This window comes from Chrysemys picta, chromosome 3, assembly GCF_011386835.1.
Source record: "Chrysemys picta bellii isolate R12L10 chromosome 3, ASM1138683v2, whole genome shotgun sequence".
In the NCBI taxonomy this organism is placed as follows: domain Eukaryota; kingdom Metazoa; phylum Chordata; order Testudines; family Emydidae; genus Chrysemys; species Chrysemys picta.
Window position 1 is genome coordinate 111,397,561 of NC_088793.1, and position 9,581 is coordinate 111,407,141.

Below are 9,581 nucleotides of genomic sequence, written 5' to 3' on the forward strand. Positions count from 1 at the left end.
TTTTAGCATGCTAGTGAGATTAAAGCTAGTATGGTACATCTAGTGTGACAAAGTTCCTCCTCTATCTTGGTGGGTCCTGCGCTTATTGGCAGATTTTCTTGCCTCAGAGATTCACCATGTGGGTTGGGAAACAGCCCAGAGACCTTCCCCTCTGGAAGGTCCCACAGTCCAGGTCAATTGGGAGGTTTGGGGGGAACCCAGCCCCACCCTCTACTCCAGGTTCCAGCCCAGGGCCCTGTGGACTGCAGCTGTCCATAGTGCCTCCTGTAACAGCTGCATGACAGCTACAACTCCCTGGGCTACTTCCCCATGGCCTCCTCCAAACACCTTCCTTATTCTCACCATAGGACCTTCCTCCTGGTGTCTGATAACCCTTGTGCTCCTCAATCCTCCAGCAGTGCACCCTCTCACTTTCAGCTCCTTGCACCTCTTGCTCCCAGCTTCTCACACTACAAACTGAAGTGAGCTCCTTTTAAAACCCAGGTGCCCTGATTAGCCTGCCTTAATTGATTCTAGCAGCTTCTTCTTAATTGGCTCCAGGTGTCCTAATTAGTCTGCCTGCCTTAACTGGTTCTAGCAGGTCCCTGATTACTCTAGTGTAGCCCCTGCTCTGGTCACTCAGGGAACAGAAAACTACTCATCCAATGACCAGTATATTTGCCCTCTACCTGACTCCTGTACCCCATTGGTCTGGGTCTGTCACACTACATAAACTGCAAATTATACCCTAAATCACAGCATAGGTGTATCCTATATTTCCTTTCCAAAAGTGTTTCAGGCACGCTGGAACGTAAGTCCCATTGACTTTCAATGACAATTGAATTAGGGCCCGGGAGCCTGAAACCTCACCACAGCCTTCCTGGGTGATCTTGGGCAAATCACTTATGCCAACAGTTTCAAACCTGCATGCCTAAAAAACAGGGATCTAAACCCATATTTAGCCACCTAAAAAAAACCAGCTGATTTTCATAGGTGTTTAGCAGCCCCAACTCCTATTGGAAAAAGGCGGAAGGCCGATGAGGGGGATGCAACTTCTCAGGACGCTGCAGGTGCTCAGCCCTTCTGAAAAATCTCATCACTTCGTATAGAAGCCTATATATGGATTTAGATGGCTAACTCTAGGCATCAAAGGGTAAAAACGGAGGCCTTCTTGGCTCAGAATCCCTCTTTGGGAAAGGTGGTTCATAATAGCTACATATCTCACAGGAATGTTATCAGGATTAATTAGCTAATGGACCAGCTTGGCAAAAGGCCCTGAATGAGGAAGTCACAAAGCACCCGTAAGGTTGCAACCTCTACTCACGGTGGGAGCTTACAGGCAGCAGTGTTGCCCGAAGAGTAAATAGTGCTAGACTATATGGCTAAGGCAATGAGCTATGTCCTGATTCAGAGTATCCTTGCTGCAGCCTCCGCATGTGAAGTCATAGTTGGAGCTACCAGCAAAGACTGAAGCTGCCTCATCTCAGCAGATCCGTGGGCAGAGGGATAATAAAGGGGATGTCCATTTTGACATTACAGGTATAATTTTTTATACTACCCCTTCAACAATGGCAGTGCTCAGTGACTGGGCAACAGGTCTGAAAAACAATATAGATAGAAATTGTTAACTATATTGCAAGTATCTTGAGCAATTTCTGTGGTTTCTCTCTCAGCCCACAGAAATTGTATTCCTGGCACCAGTGATGAGAAGAAATAGGGGATACAGTTTCTTCATGATGACAGAGCCACCCCACTCTTCAGAAATAGCTTCCTCTTGCCTCCTCCTTTGTCCTGGTCCTGAGCGTTTAGAGATATTTCTCTATCATCCCCCTACTTGTCCAGAGGCCCAGTCCACGGGATAGCATTCCTGAAGACTGACAGACCAACAACTCAGAAATCTCTCACTTGGTCTTAGGTGAATTTTGGTATCAACTAGTTAGCTTTAAAGTTATAAGAACTTCATTTGTGCTTTCATTTTTAAAGTAAGTATTATGTCTTGATTAGAACATCTCAGTGATTCTAATTATGTTCCACATGGGAATACTTTTTATAAGTGATACTCTAAAAAGCTATAATTTATCCATATTATATTTGAGAAGGATGCTCAAGTGAAAAGCAGTTACCTAGATTTCTGATTTTCTTTTTCTAGCCATAAGTTTCATTAGAGATTCTGATTTACTCCCTAAACAAACAAACAAAAGTTTTAAAAGCCAATAAAAGTTGCCAAGTGACGACTTTGTACTTGTATAATTTACAAGTTCCATGTACTGAAAAGAAGGAAATGAAAAGTCAAGAATACAAGGCTTTATCCATCTCCTATTTCCAGTCTTTCCACCTACTTTAATGGGAACCAGATTCTCCATTGCCCTGTACCTTCTATGGTCATTGAAATGTGTGCTAAGTGTGTGCACAATGCTACCATTCTCATTTAGTAGCATTGTAAGCCCACTTGGTACCAGACCACACAAGCTGTGTACCAGACCACACAAGCTGCAGGATAATGGAAAATCAGGCCTGATAAAACTTAAGGGGTGGAACCTGGCTCTGGAAAGAGGAGTTTTGCCATTGACTTCAATAAGGCCAGGATTTCATCCACAATGTGCTCATAATGTACATTATAAAATATATATGAGTTGGGGTGTTAAGCACCAAGTAATTTTGTCACAGAAACTGCCAAAATGTAATTACAGTCCAGAGAAACAAGGATCCAGGAGGCTAAATTATTAATGCATTTCCTCTTGCTATTATTTGAGAACTATGAGACCACCATTTGGCAAACAAAGGGTCGGACCAGGACTTAGACAAGTAAGAGAACACCAAGTTCTGCATGCTCCTGGTTGTGAGATGAGCATGCTCCAGGCACACAAACTTGGACTCTCTGAAAAAGTTTTACTTTGTACCAAGGAAAACAACTTGGCTTTGCCCATTATGAAGCCTGGCAGAGTTTTGGTTTTTGAATAAACTATAACTTTTCTTTTGGACAGTAAAATCGGAGGAGCACCTCTGGAGAAACACGAGTAGGGGTTTCCTCATCAGCAGTTGCTTTGTTGAAGATTTTCAGCTCAATTTGCCAAGAATTATCAAAAGGACACCACAAAAGTACCACAAAAGCTGGTGCCTCCTTGCAGCAGGGAATCTCAGTAGTGTGAATGTGCTGTAAATGATATTTTTTAAGTAGTAAAGAGCTAGAAAATGTCATACCAGATCTCTGTCCTGAAGGACTTAAGAGCCCTTGGTGTAGGCAAGGACAGTACAATTAACAAAGGGGCAAGACTCACCCTTGAACCACTTAACCTTGCAGCCCATGTGACATCCTCAGGACATAGAGGTAGTATTGGATGCGGCCCACATAACACATTGTGGGCCACATATGCAGCCCACAATGGTAAATAGGTTGAGAACAGAGCCACCCCACTCTTCAGAAATAGCTTCCTGATCTAGAACCTGAATCATAGCATTATTAAATCTTCATGAGCATGACTGTTGCTTGGAAGAATCAATATTAATCAAGATTGAAAGAAGCACATGATCAGAAATGTGAACCGTGCCAGTGCCAGCATGTACTAAATGCACTGCCAGAGATGAAGCAAAGAGCGCATTCAACTTAGCTAATGACTTGTGAACTTCTGTGTTGAACTGTTGCTGAATGACATCCAAAATTAAACAATTGTATTTGTCAATTATCAAAACACAATGTATTTGTGGTAACGTTGAGGGGGTTTTGAGTCACACAGCTGTGCACTCTACCTGCATCATATAACCTCCAGCCATTCCTCTCCAGAAAAATAAATACCAGCACTCTCAAAGAATGAACTAAAGGTTCTTTGCCATCTTCACAAAAGAAATAATCTTGGTCAGAGAGTTTTGGGAGAGAGAGTTTTTAGCCTCCATCATAGGTTTAATATTCATCAACATTCTATATCAGATATAATAATGTCTCTTCTAGCAAATGTACTGTTTATAACAAACTCTATTAATTGAGGGCTACATTTGCCTACAGCACCCAGAGCTCTGTCACTTCTGTCAGATCACATAGCTTCTTGATTCAGGCAAAGACAAGCCTCCCTCAGGCAGACACAGGAGACATGGCAATGAAGTTCCCTCCCTCAGTTCTAAAGGATCAGACACACTTCGGGTGCAAACTTAAAGCCAAGAACCAAAGCTGCAATGCATAGCATCAGACTCAGGCAGACAGCTGCATAGCTGACCAAACACACACCAGCAATTTCTGCATTTATTCACTAGAGGGAGTCATTTCTGTATGTGCCTTGGTTTTAAGTAGTGAAGCTGACGCAAGCTTTTTCAGTTTATCAGTTAAATCAGTCCTGTCTGCTTGAAGCTTATTTGTGTTTCATCCACATCTCTGACACAAACATGACCATTTCCACATGTATGCCACCATAATGCTAAGTTACTGATGAAAACAGCTCTAGGTAAGACCTGTATTATTGATTAGGACTACACCAGCAAATGAACACACATCTGAGCAAATGAAAGCCCAAGAGAGAAATGATGAATCTTCAGCAGAGTTGGGTTTATTTCTGAGGCATTGTAGGCAGGATAGCTATCTTTTTAGTCTTGTATTTAACCTACAGCAAAATATGTACTCAGTTTTGAGTAGTCCTATAAATAAACAGACTGAATAAAAATAAAGGCATTGGCCTGCAAAATAACAAAAACATACTGCTTTTAGCTAGACTACTGAAAGCTGTGCCCTGTTTTGTCCTAGCCGAGCCACTGAATTTGAATGCATTGTAAGTATTCTGTATTGCTCTAAAGTATTGTGTATAGTTGAATGATATATATAATTGTTGTGCAGCAAATTCCAGGCACATATATTACAGCAACTGTATAAATCTTCACTAGCATAAACTTCCATGAATTACTTACATTTTTGCATGAATTTAATCACCTCAGATCTCTGAGACTTAGAAGAATGTATTTACCTAGTGTGTTGCTGTTCTCCTTATATAAATCATAGGTGACCTCCTTGCCCCTTCATAGAATGTCAGGGTTGGAACAGACCTCAAGAGGTCATCTAGTCCAAGCAGGACCAATCTCTAGACAGATTTTTGCCCCAGATCCCTAAGTGGCCCTCTTAAGGATTGAACTCACAACCCTGGGTTTAGTAGATGAATGCTCAAACCACTGAGCTATCCCTCCCCCTTATCAAGGAAGACAATGAGACATAGTATTGAGCTCGGTGCAATACAGAGTCATGCTGAAATACTGTTAGCTGAACAGTGCAGTACAGTAAACTCTCGGACAGTACTTGTTCAGGAGATTAATAGATTAAAACATTAAAAGTACCCTCGGCCCATTGTCCCTCTTGGTATGCTGTAGCCGTGACATGTTTTATTGAATCATGATCAGGATCTAATGCATTAGGGAGTCAGTAACTTGCATTGGAAGTATCTACCATCCCGTAACACCCACTTCGCCCCCAGTGATTGTGTATCAGGTTACACTGTACAAACAGACTAAAATGTTCTAAATCAGTTACCTAAACCTAGGCATCTAATTAAAAGGGGTCTGCTTTTCTGACATGCTGAGCGCTTATGCGTCCCATTCACTTCAAATTAAGCCACTGGGTAAAATCAACTATTTCAGCTACTTAACTCTGGCTGTAGTTACCTGACTCTGAAAATGTTGGCTGATACACAGCACATTTGTATCCTCTTACTGGACACAACACTGTCATTTTAAAACAGACCCAGAGATGAATCAATGTGAAAAATTTTAAACAACTTCACTGTAATTTTCAGTGGCATTGCCTCCTTCTGTTTATGATGATCAAGGTCATGCCTTGGGGACCCAGGTGCAGAGGGCCCTCTGTGCACGGTGTGCAACTGCCATTTCCAGAGCATATGCACCTGCCTGGCCCTGTAGAAGTCCTTCTGCTGGGATGCTACAGAGTTCAGTATCTAGAGGTAATGGGGTGGGAGAAGAGAGAAGATCTAGGCTTTGCAGGTGTGACCGGGGTCCCAATGGGGGCCAGCTAAGGTCAGTCAATTAGAGTGAACTGCAAAGACTGGGGCAGACAATCCCCAAAGCTGATGGATATTTTTAATACTTAGATTTACCAAGCCAGCATAAAACAGCTTCTTTAGTACCTCACTGGTTGCCCAGAAACCAACAACACAATTCCCTTAAAGTGATCCAGCCTCAGGCCTCCATCCAAGTACCCAAGTCAAATATGATGAAGATTTTTGAAAATCTTATTTCATCATATTAAAAAAAGAAAGGTTCTACCAATCCCAAAAGATCAGACACATTACCTCCGAGGTTAATGAATATTCCAGATCATACCCAAATACACGCTACAGACAATTCTTATTAAACTACAATTTATTAAAAAAAGAAAAAAGGGAGAGAGGATGGTTAAAAGATCAATATACATACAGACGCAAGTTCAATTCTTGAGGTTCAGATATATAGCAGAGATGGTGAGCTTTGTAGTTGCAAAGAGTTCCTTTCAAATTTAGTTCATAGGTTGTAGTCCAATGTCCAATATCATATCCAGGGTGTACCAGCTTAACTGGGACCTCAGTCTTGCTGTGATCACAGACTTCCCCTGATGAAGCTTAAGCAGATCTGAGATAAAAAGGATCAGGACCCAAGGATCTATTATACAATTTCAGCTCTTCTTTGACAAGTTAGAGTCCCTGGGGGAACAATAGGTAATCAAGGCATCTTTGAAGTGGGTCCATCGCCGGTACTTAGCTATACAAATTAACATAAGACAATCACCTGTTCCTCCACCATTCACCAATGATTTGCTATACATTTCAAAGAGAGATGAATACAGAGATATCCCATGCTTACAATTCATTTAAATACTAAGATGTTCTTTCGATCTCTGAATTAACAGAATATAGCATAGACTGGGACTGTTGATTACATTGTCGACCCTACTCATATATATGTAAATACACAAAAACACAAACATTATCTCCCCACATGTCTTTAAGGGGATTGAGTTTGAGTCATTTATTTTGCAGGATGTTTAACCCTTTCTGGCCCTGCACCACAGCAGGATTCTTTTTTCCTCAGGGGAAGTCTGCATAAGTTACAGTATTGTTGTTGTTATTTATTTATATTACCGTAGTGCTTAGGAATCCTAATCATGGACTTGGAGCCCATGTGCACAAACACAAAACAAAATGTTGGTAGTCAATCTGCACTTACATGCTTGTCAATGTTCATCTTTCCATCCCAGGAAGGCTCCAGGGCAGCTGCAGTCCAAGGGCTCCCCTTGATGCACAGCTTGAAAATCTAAGTACATTCAAAAATGCATTCAAAAAAGCGTACAGAATGTTGGGAATCATTCAGAAAGGGCTAGATAATAAGACAGAAAATATCATATTGCTGCTATATAACTCCATGGTACACCCACACCTTGAATACTGCGTGCAGATGTGGTTGCCCCCAACTCAAAAATGATATATCGGAATTAGAAAAGGGCAACAAAAATGATTGGGGTATGGAACGGCTGCCATATAAGGAGAGATTAATAAAACTGAGCCTTTTCAGCTTGGAAAAGAGATGACTAAGGGGGGATATGATAGCGGGCTATAAAATCATGACAGGTGTGGAGAAAGTAAATAAGGATGTGTTATTTACCCCTTCTCATAGCACAAGAACTAGGGGTCACCAAGTGAAATTAATAGGCAGCAGATTTAAAACTAACAAGGGGAAGTATTTTTTCACACTACACACAGTTAATCTATGGAACTCCTTGCCAGAGGATGAGAAGGCCAAGACTATAACAGAGTTCAAAAAAGAACTAGATACATTCATGGAGGATAGGTCCATCAATGGCTATTAGCCAGGATGGACAGGGATAGTGTCCCTAGCCTCTGTTTGCCAGAAGCTGGGAATGGGCAACAGGGGATGGATCACTTGATGATTCCCTGTTCTGTTCATTCCCTCTGAGGCACCTGGCATTGGCCACTGTTGGCAGACAGAACACTGGGCTAGATGTACCTTTGGTCTGACCCAATATGGCTGTTCTTATATTCTTATGTACAAGCTGTGCTGTGCAGGTGCCATACCATGCAAAGGTGCAGGGGAAGCTATATGTTGGGCAGCAGGGAGGCAAGGGATAAGATCCTTCCTCCCCCCGCCCCAAGCTCTGTTAGTTTGGGGATTGGAACACCCAGCCTCTTCCACTGGGGATAAAACCTGTAACCCTGCCAATTAAAAGAGACAGAAGGAAATGCCCTGATTTTCCATGCCATTCTGTGGGATATTTTTGCATAGGGGAGAATGCCACCCTAAAAGAAAACACCATACAGTTCACATTGGGCTGGACCATTTTACTCCTTTTCACCAACTGAGATGCAGGACACTTGTAGCTTAAGGCAGCTGTAATTTGTTTTGTAGTTGGAGCCTCACCTGTTTGCTGCCACACTATGAGGGGTTTTCAAACAACAGAATGACCTTTCCCTTCAGTTTATAAAACTGTTCAATTTTAATATTTTGTTTCCTTTGAGCAACTACTCTAATTACAGCATTAAGTATTTCAGTGAGCCATTTAGATTTGATTTGTTTCCTCTTTGTGTTGAAAATGTCAACAAGCACTGTAGGCTAAGAGGATTCCATCTTCTCTCAAAGAAGTGGGATGCAGAGAATATTCTCATCATGAGCCTTTGGGTTGTGCAGCCATAACCATGTTAATTTTTTTCTCAATGCAGGGGCAACAAAATAGGATCCTAGATGATCGTGGGGACTTTTGAAGGATTTAAAAACAGTTTGTGTTTGTCTCAAAGTTTGTATCAAATCATGGCATTTGCTTAATGTTGAGTTTTAGGATTGAGATTTTCAAAATCAACTTGGGGATTTAGCTATGCCACTGAAATTAATAGAGACAATAAGGCTAGATCCCCTATAGTTGGCTTTGAAAGCCTCAACATAACATCCTTGATATAATTAAGAGTATGTAGGATAGTGTTAATCTTTCAGTCCTTACTCATGCAAATGTCCCACTGAAGTCAGTAGGAATTTTGCATGAGTCAGGACTCTGTATTTGCAAGACTGAACAAGGCTATTTTCTAGCAATAAGCTCCCTACTGTGATCTGTCTTCTCCATTCATTGTAGGTAGCAGCTTTAACAAAACATAGTTGCTTTCTTTTCTTCCACAATAACATAAGAACTAAGAGGGTAACAATGTAATGAGTTTTCAGCCTTGCTAAATGTACTCACCCTACATAGGGCAAATACTTTTTTTGGATAGGCAAGTAAACTATCATTCTTTTGTTTCATCTTCATGATAAAGTGTGGGTAAGTAGAATTTGTGTAAGAGCTAGTAAATGTTCATGGTTATTGTAAAAAGCTGGTTAGGATTACATAGGAAAAACTATCCCCATCTCCTTACCTGGTATATCAGAAATACCCAAAATCAATAAATGGAGTGAAAAGTTACATTGGCTGGCCAGAGGATGAAAGTTTGTATAGTCAGGTGTTGTGTGCCAGTGGGGCAGTTATTTACTCTGTTAAAAATAGAAAATTCAAACAGCTGATCTTAGTGTATTTCAGATGCGCTATGTCAGGGGAAGGGCCTTAAATCAGGAACCCCCAGCTAAGTCAGTTTGGTTTAGGG